Consider the following 15997-nt stretch of genomic DNA (forward strand, 5'->3'; position numbering starts at 1 on the left):
AGGACTATAACAATATCATTAGCCACCTATAAAGAATTATATGTTGTTTGGAGGGGGTCTGTATTATAACAATATTATAGTGAGGGGGTCTGTACTATAACAATATTATAGGCTACATGTAATGAATTATATGTTGTTTGGAGGGGGCCTGTATTATAACAATATTATAGTCCACCTATAATGAATTATATGTTGTTTGGAGGGGGTCTGTATTATAACAATATTATAGTCCACCTATAATGAATTATATGTTGTTTGAAGGGGGTCTGTACTATAACAATAGTATAGGCCACCTATAATGAATTATATGTTGTTTGGAGGGGGGCTGTACTATAACAATATTATAGTCCACCTATAATGAATTATATGTTGTTTGAAGGGGGTCTGTACTATAACATATAACAATATTATAGGCCACCTATAATGAATTATATGTTGTTTGGAGGGGGTCTATACTATAACAATAGTATAGGCCACCTATAATGAATTATACGTTGTACCATCATATTCGGTCAGTATTACAATCATATTCAGTCAGTATTACAATCATATTCGGTTGGTATTACAATCATTTTCGGTCTGCATTACAATCATATTCGGTCAGTATTACCATCATATTCGGTCAGTATTACCATCATATTCGGTCAGTATTACCATCATACTCAGTCAGTATTACCATCATATTCGGTCAGTATTACCATCCAGATACAGTGTACAACTACAGGGTTTAGTACATTATGCATGATAAAAACCAAACCTACAGAGCAAAGCTGGCAAGTTTAGTGAACTCATTCATTGCTTAATATTCAAACTGGACTTGTCCAGTCTATGATTTGGTAAAGTTCAAATGCGACTTTAGGGGTGAAAGGGTGAAAATTAAGGATTGCTTTCCAAGTAAACCAAGTACATGGATATGGTGCTTATGTTTCATTTACTAAGTTTTCAAGCATGGTTACACTGACATATACATATACACTACATAACTTATCCTTCATTGATAACTGGTCTTAAGTTCAAAGCTATGTCAGTACATTACTGTCAAACATTGAACATGTAAACTAGGAAACCATGTATCTGGTATTGCCTTTAATCTGTATGATATGTAATTCCTTTCCAAAAAGAGTTCTATTTTTAGAAATTGGTATAAAAAGAATTTATAAATAGTCACCGGAACTTGTCTCAATAAATGAGAAATATTTGAAATGTACACACAAATATGTCATCATTACTAATACAATTTTATAGTATTACATAACGTCAACAAAAAATATTTTAAGGAAAATAACTCTTTAACATTTATGACTTTATAATTTCTAAAATAGGATATATAAAGGGAGGTTATTCTTATCATAAATAACATGCATAATTTGTAAGGTAGCAGTTATCACTGAGGGAGATAACTCTTCACATTAATCACAGATATCATTTCAAAGGTAGCATGTATTTTGAAGGGAGATAACTCTTTTCATTAATCAGATACATGTATAATTAGTAAGGTAGCAATTATCCCTAAAGGAGATAACTCTTTACATAAATTTCTGATATAATTTCTAAGATAGCATATATATTTTAAGGGAGATAATTCTTCACATTAATCACACATATCATTTCAAAGGTAGCATATATTTTAAAGGAGATAACTCTTCACATTAATCACATGTATAATTAACAAGGAAGCATTTATCCCTAAGGGAGGTAACTCTCAACATTAATCACAGATATGATTCGTTAGATAGCATATATATTCTCAAGGGAGAAACTGTCAACATAAATCATGGAAGGTAGTGTATATCCCTAAAGGACATAATGCACATGTATGATGTGTAAGGTAGCATACATCCTTAAGTACATGTTATAGCTAGCACTAAATAGGCTTTTATAACAAATCTAGGCCATGTTTGCACCAAATTTCTCCAAATTAATTTGAATCATTGTTAGATCGCCCCCTGTTAAGAAACAACTCATAGGACGTCAATTCCGTCAACAAAAAATCTTCTCCACCATTTCACATCTAAACAATGACACCACAACAAAAGGCAAGAAAACGTAATTACCTGCCGGAAAATTCAGCAATAACACCAGGCACTCACAATCTGCAAAAAAATTAAGATTCAAGGTTGTAATTTATCAGTAATTAACATAATAATGAATCTTAAATTACAATTTTCAAATGTTTATCCAATCTCAAACTGTTCTTAATTATTTTAATTTGCATGGAGTTTTGTTGACAGCATTAAGAAATGTCTTGTGTTCTTATTCTATTTCTCACTCTTGGTTTGTGGTTATTAGATTTCTAAAGGCCTGTTTTATATATACAATAACAATGATAGTGTGTATTGGTAGATTACAGACAACACAAACATTCAGTAAAAAATCTATTACATTATGTATTACAAACAATGTACATCCCTCCCTTCCAACTTCCTTTCCCTTTCCTTCTCCTCTTCCTCTTTTTTATTTCTTGTACACTTTTCTTTCCCCACCTTTCTTTTTCCTTAACCTAGCTCCTTTCTTTCTTTCCTTCCTTCCTTCTTCATCTCTAATATTCAAACACATCTCTCCACCCTATCCATTCATTTAATTCTCCCTCCCCACCCCTCCTCACCTCACCTCAACCCCTCCCAGCCCCCATACTCTACCCCACTCCCATCTCCCACTCCCTACCCCATACTCTACCCCACTCCCATCTCCCACCCCCTACCCCATACTCTACCCCACTCCCATCTCCCACTCCATCCCCCATACTCTACCCCACTCCCATCTCCCACTCCCTACCCCATACTCTACCCCACTCCCATCTCCCACTCCATCCCCCATACTCTACGCCACTCCCATCTCCCACTCCCTACCCACCTCTCCTCAAATCACCTTACCCCTCCCAACCCCCATCCCAGCCCCCATACTCTACCCCACTCCCATTTACCACTCCCTACTCACCCCACCTAGCCCCCTCCCAAACCCCCTCCCCGCCCCCATACTCTATCCCACTCCAATCTCCCTCCCCCCTACTCTACCCCATTCCCATCTCCCACTCCCTTCCCCATACTCTCCCTCATTCCCATCTCCCACTCCCTCCCCACATCACCTCACCTCACCTCGCCCCCTTCCAGCCCCCTTACTCTCCCCCACTCCCATCTCCCACTCCATCCCCCATACTCTACCCCACTCCCATCTCCCACCCCCTACCCCATACTCTACCCCACTCCCATCTCCCACTCCATCCCCCATACTCTACCCCACTCCCATCTCCCACTCCCTACCCACCTCTCCTCGAATCACCTCATCCCTCCCAACCCCCATCCCAGCCCCCATACTCTACCCCACTCCCATTTACCACTCCCTACTCACCCCACCTAGCCCCCTCCCAAACCCCCTCCCCGCCCCCATACTCTATCCCACTCCAATCTCCCTCCCCCATACTCTACCCCATTCCCATCTCCCCCTCCCTTCCCCATACTCTACCTCATTCCCATCTCCCACTCCCTCCCCACATCACCTCACCTCACCTCGCCCCCTTCCAGCCCCCTTACTCTACCCCACTCCCATCTCCCACTCCCTCCCACAAGCTTTATAAAGGACAAAGTAATATTTTACAACAAACACAGAAAACAAGGTTAATATACTTTCTTTTGCTTACAAATTGTCATTACATGTATTGTAATTTCTAAAACAAATTTGAATAGACAGTAAATTAGATTTATATTAAACAGCGTTATCAGTACTATACAAAATCAATGACATCTCTAGAGGAAATCTGTCACATAGTTCAGGTCAACCTGCATCAGTGCTCTTGTCGTTCACATTTGATTTGAAATTAACATACTAGACATGTCAAATGTAAATAAACATGTAAATTTATGCAAATTAGTTTGATAAGAAACTTTCCCTTGTTGTGAAAGTGTCGGAATGCTGTCTCTGCATTTTGACTGATGACTATCCTATCTTACCTTAGAATCAAAATGGATCTATCTGAAACTATAATCTGGACTTGTCTATTACACTAAATAAGGTAAATAAGGATATTAACAAACTGAATTTGTATAGAATTATATGGATGTTAACTCTGCTAAATCAGCAGTACATTCTTAACAGCCAAGAAATACTGTACCATCGAAAAATTCTACAAGGACATCCATCACCAAGAAAGGGACTTGATTCTATGAAGTGTTATAATGTTAGCTGAAATAAGAGGTTCAATTGAAGTAGGAAAATAATATATCGGATAAAACACTGCACTAAAGAATTGGCATCTGTGTAATTTAACATACAGTAAATTTATCACTTACAAATAAACATTCCTAGATCCTTTTTCTTTTAAACTAATCCCAAATTGTATCTACTCTTCTATCTTAGAAAATCTTAACAAGGTACATTATATCACAGACTGTCTCAATCACAGATTAATATTTTCCTTATAGATTTATTTTTTTCCATCTTTTTCCAAAAAACTGCCTGTGTTCTCTTTTTCATGATTTTGATTTAGGAATTTAGGACGTAGGAATTTAGGATGTAGGAATTTTCAGATTTTTTTCAGATGCTTCAACAAAGGAATTTAAGAAATGAAACAATTCTGTGAGACAAGAAATCTTCAAAAGTTTAGAGGAAAAAGTGTCTATCATTTGTAATGGATCCACATCTGAGCCTACTTTGTATCAGGAAGAATGTACCAGCTAACCAATCCCTGTACTGTCTATAGTTCTCTGATGTTCACCAACAAATAGCATTATCAGAACGCATCAATAAACGTTTCATTCTGTAATTTAACCACTAATTATTTCCTGTTGCACATCATCCCTATTTTCAGGGAATGGAATCTCCCGTCATTGACTTTGATCAGATATGAGTGATATTTAGGGGTAAAAAGAGTTCAAACAAACTTGTTTCCATTTGTCTAAATTGGTATGTTTCCTTCTTACCTCGGAATCGACCCGAGTTAATGTGTTGCTATAGTTATTATGACTACACACGGCACACACATAGAAAGCTCCTTGTCAAAAATATTCTTCTATGCAGAACATTTTCTGAAACTGCATTAGGAATATATGATATATATATATTACACCTTACATTAATTCTATACTTGTGTGAAACACATACTGTAAACAGGACAGTAATATAAGTTTATTTTACAATACTTATGAAACAAGTTATTACGACTTATATTAATCGCTGTTGGCCCGGATGTTAGCGTGGGGGGTCTTGATGTGGGAGGAAACCGGAGCAGCCGGAGAAAACCCCTGTTGTTGGGAAGGTGACCCCATATACTTTTTCTGTACGATTGAGAAATAGAACTTGGCTGCCTTGGTGAAAGGTGAGTGCATATTCCACTACGCCACCAGACCACCCAAAAGGGTATTTATGTTTATTCCATTGTGCCACCATGCCAACCAAAAGGGTATTTATGTTTATTCCACTGTGCCACCAGACCACCCAAAAGGATATTCATGTTTATTGCACTGTGCCACCAGACAACCCAAAAGGATATTCATGTTTATTGCACTGTGCCACCAGACAACCCAAAAGGATATTCATGTTTATTGCACTGTGCCACCAGACAACCCAAAAGGATATTCATGTTTATTGCACTGTGCCACCAGACAACCCAAAAGGATATTCATGTTTATTGCACTGTGCCACCAGACAACCCAAAAGGATATTCATGTTTATTGCACTGTGCCACCAGACAACCCAAAAGGGTATTTATGTTTATTCCACAGTGCCACCAGACAACCCAAAAGGGTATTTATGTTTATTCCACTGTGCCACCAAACCACCCAAAAGGGTATTTATGTTTCTCATGATATTAACTTCCATAATTAATCCCATCAAATAGTAAAACCAGTAGCAAATTGGAAGCTTCTCAGTTATTGTCATCCACACTCAAAGTTAAGGATTCTGAAATTTTTTATATTGTGTCCAGATGTTAGTGTGTCAATATCTGATTATGACCAAATATGGGGTGTAAAAACCCACTTGACTTGTAATCGCGACACCTCAGGTTGGTAGATTCAATATCAAAGCAGTGAACATTGTTGATATCTATTATGAAATATAGCTCAGACTGGTCGAGTTTTCACCGTGTGTCAGTATTCAATATCTACCTTCGCAAAGAAAGAAAACAACGATAAACTAGATTTCTCTCCTTCATCATACCATCACCAAGTCATGGATATACTCCCACAGGGAGGAAATCTTTCTATTTGTGCCAAAAGTAGGTTTTCAGTTTTCTTTGTATCGCCTCACAAGTATCCCTCGAGACGGTATAAAGACATTGTAATTCAGACATCTGAAATGTATCAGCCCTGCCTCTACTACAGAACTATAATAACTGGCTTAGATGAGTGCTGCACCGGTACAACAGAAAAATACAAGTCTCAATACCAGTACAGATATCCTATGGCATCATATTTATAAGTGTATAATATAATGGAATATGGAAAACAGAGAAATACTGTATACTGGGAAACTTTCGCCCAGTCAAATATTCCGTCTTTTCGTATTGCAGAGTTATCTGCTCTTGTGAGCTGGTATTGATTGTTACATCATTAGTTTGTGTGAGAAAATTACGTTGTTTTCTCAAAAATTTATGACGTTACTCTCACAGACAAATGACGTAACAATCAATACCTGCTCTGCAATACGAAAAGACGGAATTCACCTTTTTGGATAAAATCCATATTCGCCCAGGCAATGTTAATTTCACTCTTCACTGGTTATTAATGATTATTGTGCTGTGTACTAATGTTTGCTGTCATGATAAATTCGCCCCAATAGGTGATGGTGAAAAAGGCGAAAAGTTTTATCTTAATCTTATCTTATACTTAATCCTTCGGCTTATTTCTATTTACATAATACAAATACAAGAGGCCAAAAGGCCCTGCATCTTCACCTGGCTATTCTGAAAGTGAGGTTGAAATCTGCCCAACAGTATAGGAGGCTTATACGTATGGCTCAAACACTTTCTTCAATACATCATTTTTAATCCTGATGGGCTTAAGATACTTCAACCACAATTCGGTTGAAACCTGCCCATTCATTTGGGGAGAGATGTCATTTAAAGCAAATCAGCTAACTTAACCCTTTTTAACCCTGTCACACTTACAATCTATATGTAACAGGAAAAAAATCTGTGGGAACTTCAATTAGCAAAATCAAACTTGAGCGCAGTGTTAAAAGCACAGGAGTGCTCAAATTACTTAACCACCAAGATGTGTACATTAACAGTATTTAATGCAAAATCAGTTGATTTGACCCGTTTTGACCCTGCTGCTCATTGAGGGTCAAAATCTCTATTTGTTTACTTAGTTTTGTGCCTCATGACCTAAGGGTGCTCCAATTAATATTTGGTTGAGTTCTTCTCATCAGTTTTAAAGGAGATACTGTTTAATGTAAAAGGTGATAGACAACAGACAGACATAGCTCTGACTGTGGTTCCTCATTCCAGGGGAGTTAACAACTCACTTAGATAGCGTGTACTAATGTAACATTCATCGTGTTTTTACTTAATATAGAAATAATAATAAATATAAGTAGAACATATTTTTTAAAAATTTAAAATTAAACTTCTTTCAAGTCACTATTTCACAAAGAAATCTTGTCACAAACGAAATAGTTTGAAAAGGTTAAACTGCAAAATAAAGAATTGTAATTGAACTTGATAATTTGTGCTGGGCACTTAACCCTTTCACCACGGACTCATCCATATCAATGCATGGTAGAGTCTACTAAAGTTACATAGGGGTGAAAGGGTTAACTGTTTCGAAAATAAGAATAATAGCAGGACCTTTTAAAATTTTCTGAAGAAAAAAACATATCAGATTTTTTAAAGTAAATTATAGTGAAGGGATTGGGACACATAACCGGACCAGAAAAAGGTTGAGAACATAGGTCATAGGTCAAGGTCAAGGTCAAGGGGGTGGGGGGCATATATATTTAAGTGATCGAGTCCAGGGTCATTACTATACCATATACTAAACACACATGAGTCTCATGGTACATGGCATAGAGTACAGGTAGCCGACTTTCTGTTGTGTAAAAACATTACACTTTTTTTCTTTCATAAATATGTCTCCATCTGCTCAAGCGTTTCATTTCTACTATTCCGATGCTTTAGACAGGCAGGTTTTATATCGGGGCTAGTGAAAACTTCCTATATTTTAACATGGAAATGCAGGTTGGCCGCCCGTTGGCCTATAGAACAAAGTCTGCCTGTGAGCTAGCACACTTTACAATAGGAACTTGTCCACCCCTGCTGTATTTAACATTTGCTATAAATATAAACCACTCAAAATGATTCCCTCTGAATCCTTAACTAAATTTTTCCCAATATTGTACTTGCAAAGTGGAATTTTGAAAATGTGTCAACCCAAAACATTCTGTCTTTAACCCTTTCACCGCTGTAGACCATAATGGACTTATCCAGATCAATGCTTGGTAGAGTTTATTAAAGTTACATAGGGATGAAATGGTTAACTAAATTTTAAGAAATATTATTTTGGAATTTTTTTCCAACCTTGCCTTGTCCAAAGGCATTCTACATTTAATCTCTAAAGCACTCTATACAGATATGAATTTTGATAATTTATAAAACTTGTGTATAAAAAATTGAAATGAAACTTGAATATTAGGCTTTTAACAAGTGTACCTGGGTCCACAATTGTATCAAATTGTATATTTTGGTAGTGCATCAGTAGAAATAATTATGATAATTTTTGGTTACAGTGAATATTTTGAATCCCAGGAGACACTAATTTTGTTTCAGATTCAATAATTACTACAATATTATTGATTCAAGCTTAGTATTGCTGCAACATTGAAACTACCCATTCTGTCATCTCAAATCATATTTCACCCTAAACATCACAAAATTCTCTCCCTTTAACTCCTCAATTTCTTTTTCATCAAATCTAGTTTCACTCCATTTTTTCCTCAACCTATTTCCTCAGATCATATTTCCCTTAAAACCTCAAGTATTTCTCTCCGTTTTAAAACTCCTCAATTTCTTTCCTCAAATCAAGTTCCACTCCATCCCTTCCTCAACCTATCTCCTCAAATAATATTTCCCTTCATACCCCATACACTTCTTTCAACTCTTCTGCCCAACTTCTCTTTTCAAATCATGTACATTAAATTATCGCTTCTGAATTACCAGGTAAGTAAACCTGACTGCAAAGAAAATTGATTTCTAAAATAGCACTGATGTTTTCCATCCTGAATTATATACAGACTAATGTTCCTTCTAAAATGATTCACTTTCATCATGTTGTTCTGTAATACACCACAGTTATTCCAGGGAACACTGCTTGTGGCTACATTACATTTACCTTGGGCTGGTCATTATTATAGACAGTGGTAAATCAGGTATAAAATACAGTATATATAGATAATATACTTCTACAGTCCTGACATATTTTGATTTAATTTTCCCAAAAACATCTTTTGAATTCTGTAACATGAATATAAGTTGGATTTTGCTATATTTCAATGAATATGTACAGATGAAATAATTTCCTATACAAACTGACTTCACGATGTAGATGTTTAGGGAATACCTATATACCAAATGGTTTGATTTGTTTGTGTTTTACGTCCTATTAACAGCTTTGATCATTTAAGTAGATACCAGATTTGGTAGTGGAGGAACAACAGAGTTCCCCGAGAGAAAGCACCGACCTGCGGACACTTCCTGACAACTGCCCTGCGTAGGCATTGAACCCATGACACAGTAGTGGAGGGCACCTTAACCACTGAGCCGCTGCAGCCCCACACATACTCAAATAAGACATAGGGCCAACAGTCATAATTAGTGAAACCTCATCTTCCCATTTTTTCAACAACAAAGAGCTACCCATGTAGTCACGCTCATAACTCTGACTACAAGGGTGGGCTTATTACAGGAAAATGAAATAGCATTTCTTCACCGTTTTTACGGAACTGCAACAGATATGGGAGGGTTTATTCACAGATATGGCAGGGTTTATTTACAGATATGGGTGGGCTTATTGACGGTCATGGGCTTATTGCCAGAGAAATAGAATTATAGATATACAACAACATTTTTACTATTGTCCCTTCACCTAAACACTTATTACATGTTTAACATGAAAACCAAACCTGACACCGCATGTTTCTATAACTTTCCTATAAAGTCCTCTTTCTACCGTTAGACACATTTTACATTTGATTACAGCAGTTCGGATGCCAGTGACGATTTGTCTGCCTCTCTCTGGTATAAATATTTCAGCTCGTCTTCACAACATTCACCCACTGCTACTACCAATTTCTTATGTAACACTGACCGTGATTCCTAAAGCTTTGTTATATTAACGAATCATAAACTTGTTTTTTCTAGACAACATTTTTCCTAAATATGCTTCTTTTTAACTTTTGTTTTTGTTTTCTGCATCCAGATGAAAATTTGAAACTCAATACAGTAAGTTTTAAGTCATTAATCTTGAGTCTTCTGTAAATATGATGTATTAAAATAATATGTTAAGGTGACATTAAGCTGAACAGGCCTTGGAAACCTCACGCAGATCCATATAACATGATAGTTAAGTGAAACAAAGAAAAAGCATTGTCTACTTTCCCTACTTCAATACTTACGTTTTCCTTTTCATTACATTTATTTAAAAAATAAATAAAAATGTTTTGAATTTATAAAACTATTATCGATCAATACGAAAAATTTAGTATTCAAGAATTGAAAGAAGGATAATTCATAAGCAGACTAGACCATTATTAAACATAGAAATCTATAAATGCCTTTTATCTATAATTGATAAGGAACTGTCGGACTAGATCACAATGAACCTGGGGACCTTAGAGAGATGTATCAGGATTTTATCGAATCCTGATCAACCACCACAACCGTGACATAACTTACACTTCATATACACCTGACACCTCCCACTGAGCTAACACCACCACACCTCCCCCTCCCTTGATTTTTTAGCTGTGTATAATTACAATAGTTTTCAGTTGTGTAACTTCATCAGTGTGTAGTTGCTAGCTGACTGGCTGAAGAACCATCAAATTCAACAGTATTTAGTTGACAATGTGTTGAGGCTCAAATGACAGCCATCAGATGGTAGCTCATGAAAAGTGTATCACAATTACTGTGAATAACAAAATCCTTTCTACTTGCAAATATCAGAGTTACAAACTCTATTGATAGTGAAGAACCCACGAATTCACCTGTATTGGGTTGACAATGTGTTGGAGTCTCAAATGATACCCATCAGATGGAATATCTTCATCTACACAAAAACATAAGAGTAACTGTATCGATAGTTGGTATAAGTTTGCTGACAAGCAGAAGAACCCACGAATTCACCTGTATTGAATTGACAATGTGTTAAAGGCTAAAATGAAAGCAACCAGATGGAATATCTTCATCTACCCACAAATATAAGAGTTACATACTCTATCGATAGTTGCTGTAAGTTTGCTGACAAGCAGATCTAGAAGAACCCACAAATTCACCTGTATTGGGTTGACAATGTGCTGAAGTCCTGATAGACATCAGATGGAAAATCTTGAACCACATGTCACAATAACTTACCAAAACTTCTATATATCAATAATGATGCTGTGAACACCAACATTTGTGCTCGTTAATTCAGACAAACGGTGAATGTACATCATATATTCATGTACTATATATACGCTCCACTGGTTATATATAGGAATACAGTGACGGAATCAGTCGACCTTGCAACCAATCGATAATGACTTCAATGCACATTATAAGACCACGGTACTTACAGAGGTACTTACGACCACAGTATATAGAGCTAAATTAGTGTATTTATTTTACATTGGGCCGTCGTAGGCATTGATATTGACATCAAATAGGAAAGTAAAACATGTACATGTATATTCCATTGTCATTGAAGTACAGTATTTCAATCAGGTTGGTTCTATTTTGTCGGCGTTGTCGGCATGAACAATAGTAACTCTACAGATATGAAAATTTCAGACACAATTGCCACGTTTTATCAGCTTCCAGTTCCAGTCAAATATGGCCACTCCCTAAATATCTCTGTGGAAAAACTCAACAACTTCACACTTCTAGCCTCAAATTATCTCTACACCAGCTATCTTTTCTGTGTAAGTTTTTGCTAGGTGTTGATTCATTATTTTATGTTTCTTGTCCAAAGTATGAATATATAACACAACAGGATGCATATTTTAAGTTTGATCGTGTTCAGTAGATAATTACATTATTAATCTATACAAAAATATCTTCCAATATTAAATTCCTTCCGAACAGTACATTTTTTTTATTAACCCATTCACCCCTAGTCACATCTGAACCATACCAAATCAAAGAATAGGCAAGTCCAGTTTAATAAATATGTAGCGCTCATTCATCCCTGAAGACACATTTGAACTCTTCCAATTAAAAGGTTGGAATAGTTCTTTATGACATTTCAGGGGTGAATAAGTTAGAGAGCTATAAGGTTTATTTGTGTATGTTGTGACCTCTATATATATATATAGTCAGTAAAAAATATCAGCAGACATGCAATTTGTATCGACCAATCGTTTTATCTCAAATCGTCTGTGATCAGCACAGTTAAGCACAAACAATAAATATTTCAACATCTACCTGTCACAGTACGTGCCCTTAGTGTCTATCTGTCAATGCAGTTGCACTACGGCTAAACACACCTTTAACGAGTTGCTGATTAAATCATTACCTATACATGTACACATTTACAGTCAATTAGATCTCATTATCAACACTGGAGGTAGAATTACATACCTCTACCAGAGTAACTAGTAGGTTCTTGTTAGTTTGAATACTGTGGAGTGGATGTTATCGTATTGCTATTTTACTTTTCTCGACTCAAAGATTATTTTTTTCAACACTTTTTATAAAACTTACTGAACTAACATCAATGTTATTACATGTAGAAGTGATTTTATTTTGATTAAGATATGATGTCTTAACTTGGAAAAGTTTGTAAAAATACATAATTATTGTCCCATTTCTCTAAATGATTAACTCATTCACCCCTGAAATTTCATAATGAACTATTCCAACCTTTGAATTGGAAGAGTTCAAATGTGTCTGCAGGGGTGAATGAGTTAAGAGGAGCTAAATATAAATACTAAGTAAAGAAATGGAGCTTAATTAATTCAAGTCTGACCAAAATCACTAAAGCAGAAAATATAGGTCACAGTGACCTACATTTGATATTTTCCTGAGAACGTTTTTCATCCGATGCATAACTGAACAAACAAACAAGAGGCCCAATTGGCCTGAATCACTCACCTGGTATTAATCTCACACTTGTAATCTTAAAAGTGGACTAAAATACAGCTACAGGCAGAATATCAGTGTTTGATTCATAAGAACCTATTAAAAGATTTCAACATATGACGCCTGTGACCTTGAATGTCGAACAAGGACATTCGGTTGAACAGATTGTAAAGTCTTCCAACCAAGCATGCTTCTTGGAAAATATCGGTACCATGGACCTTTTGGTTATACAGAACAAGTCATTTAAAGATTTAAACATATATTGACCAATGTGACCTTGAATATGGGCGAAGGTCATTCATTTGAACACACTTGGTAGTACTTCATCCCAACATGTTAATGGCAAAATATCATTACACTTGGCCTTTTGCTTATTGAGAAGAAGTTGTTTAAAGGTTTTAAACATAATTGATACACCTTCGGGCCAGGCGAGCTAAAAAAAGTATTTCTCATATAAGGTGCAGCATTCAAACCCTGGACCTCAGATTGTTGTACTGTCGCTCTGAACAAACGAGGTGAATGAACGTGTTCAGGCCCAAATGAGCTACAGTTATATCAACACTCACTCACCTGAATATAAAGCATTCATAGCAAAATATTCTCATTAAATATTATACTGTACTACAAATATTTCACTCGCAAACTTTGTCGGCTCCATCTGTTCAAACTACCAGCCAAGTATTATCATGTGATTCTATGCTTTTTGGTTCTACTTCAGAAGTTTTTTGACATATTTTCCCCTGTGAGTAGGTCAAGATCATTTTCTTCTCAAACTTTGTTGGCTCTATCCCAAAAAGCTACCAGCCAAATCTTATGAATCCTTTGGTTCTTCAGAACAAATCCTTTGAAATGTTGTTGACCTCTGTGACCTTTAAAGTATGTTGAGATCATTTTCATTCTCAAACTTTGTCGTGCTCAATCTAAAGAAGCCACCAGCCAAATATGAAGATTCTATAACTTTCAGTTCTTCTTCAGAAATCTTTTGAATTTTTTGACACATTTGACCCCTGTGACCTTTATAGAAGGTCAAGGTCATTTTCATTCTTAAACTTTGTCAGGCTCTTTCCCAGAAAGCTACCAGCTAAATAGTATGATTCTATACCTTTCAAATCTTTAGGAGAAGTCGTTTGAAAAGGTTGACATATTTGACCTTGAAAGTAGGTCAAAGTCAATATCATTCTCAAACTTTGTTGGGCTCTATCAGAAGAAGCCACCAGCTAAATATTAGGATTCTTTACGTTTCAGTTCATCAGAAGAAGTAAATTTAAGTGTTTGACACATTTGACACCTGTGACCTTGAAAGTAGGTCAAGGTCATTTTCGTTCTCAAACTGTTGGGCTCTATCCCAGGAAGCCAGCAGCCAAATTTGAAGATTCTATACCTTTTAGTTCTTCAGAAGAAGTCGTTTGAAGTGTTTAACACATTTGACCCCTGTGACCTTGAAAGTAGGTCAAGGTCATTTTCGTTCCCAAACTTTGTTGGGATCCTACCAACAAGGCTTTCAGCCGTATATCATGACTCTAGGCCTGTCCGTTCTTCAGAAGAAGTTGTTTAAAGAAAAAGTTGATGGACGATGACGGACGACGCACCATGACATAAGCTCACTTGCCCTTCCATCGGGCAGGTGTGCTAAAAATTCAATACCGTAAAATAACTATTACCGGGCAGTACCTACATATATACAAAACACCAGAGCATGGTGGGACAGTGATCCTTAATGTCTGTTGAAAGGGCACAACAGTTTTATATTAATTTAAATGCACTTCAAATTTACACTTGAGTAGTTTATAGTCGCAGAAAAAAATCTATGCTACAGCTAACGTCTTATTTTGCTTTGAATTATTTTAACATGACAATCCCAACATGGAAAAACACTGCATCAGATATACACACTGGCTATGTACGGTAAGATCTGAGCGGCTGAGGTTTCTCTCACCCTAGGTACACACAGGAATCAATGGCTCTAACATAGGATTGTAAGTGTGAGAGCGTGTTTAATTAACATGTATAATCGATAGAACTCTGATTATGTGGCAGACTCCAGTCTACATAGATAAGCTGTATAAGTAAGGGCGAGCTAGAACAAGGTGACCAGTCGATATAACCACGAATTAACGATGTCCTATAGTACCAATTATACTACATTTCTTATCTAAGAAAATATTGTTGAGTCAGCAGAATTTCGCAAGCTTAAAATCTCTGACCCTCAGTAATGAAGTGCCCCTAATAGATTTATAATGGGAAAACCTACAACACTCCAGTGGGATTTTTATTTTTTTATAACTTTAAGCATATCCTATATATATTTGTATGGGACTTGCACTTCTTTCTTTTTTATGATCATTTATGATATACAGTTACATATATTTTAACTCATTCATCCCTACATATTTAAATTGGACTTGCCCAGTCCATGATTTGGTAAGGTTCAAATGTGACTTTAGGGGTGAATGGGTTAAGTGTTCTAACAAAACAAGTAAAAGGATATATGAAACCGGAACCAGCGGTCAGGTGACGTAGCGGCTAACATGTATGTGTCACCTGCTCAAGTGTATGTGTCACCTGCCCAAGTGTATGTGTCACCTTCCCAAGTGTATGTGTCACCTGGCACATACACTTGAGGTGACGTCAGGTGACGTAGCGGCTAACATGTATGTGTCACCTGCTCAAGTGTATGTGTCACCTGCCCAAGTGTATGTGTCACCTGCCCAAGTGTATGTGTCACCT

The 15997-nt window shown here is 36.5% G+C and overlaps 1 protein-coding gene across 4 annotated transcripts in view; it reads right to left on the bottom strand.

Moving 5' to 3' along the window:
* LOC110466921 (sodium- and chloride-dependent GABA transporter 2-like) overlaps positions 1 to 15997 on the bottom strand; it is a 123237-nt gene that overhangs the window by 91515 nt on the left and 15725 nt on the right. For all 4 annotated transcript variants that reach the window (XM_021523724.1, XM_021523725.1, XM_021523723.1 and 1 more), the window contains exon 2: positions 2055 to 2093. The gene's annotated coding sequence lies outside the window, so the exon portion shown is untranslated. The remainder of the gene's footprint in view (positions 1 to 2054; positions 2094 to 15997) is intronic.

The sequence above is a fragment of the Mizuhopecten yessoensis genome, unplaced genomic scaffold (genome assembly GCF_002113885.1).
Source record: "Mizuhopecten yessoensis strain PY_sf001 unplaced genomic scaffold, ASM211388v2 scaffold11147, whole genome shotgun sequence".
Classification (NCBI taxonomy): Eukaryota; Metazoa; Mollusca; class Bivalvia; order Pectinida; family Pectinidae; genus Mizuhopecten; species Mizuhopecten yessoensis.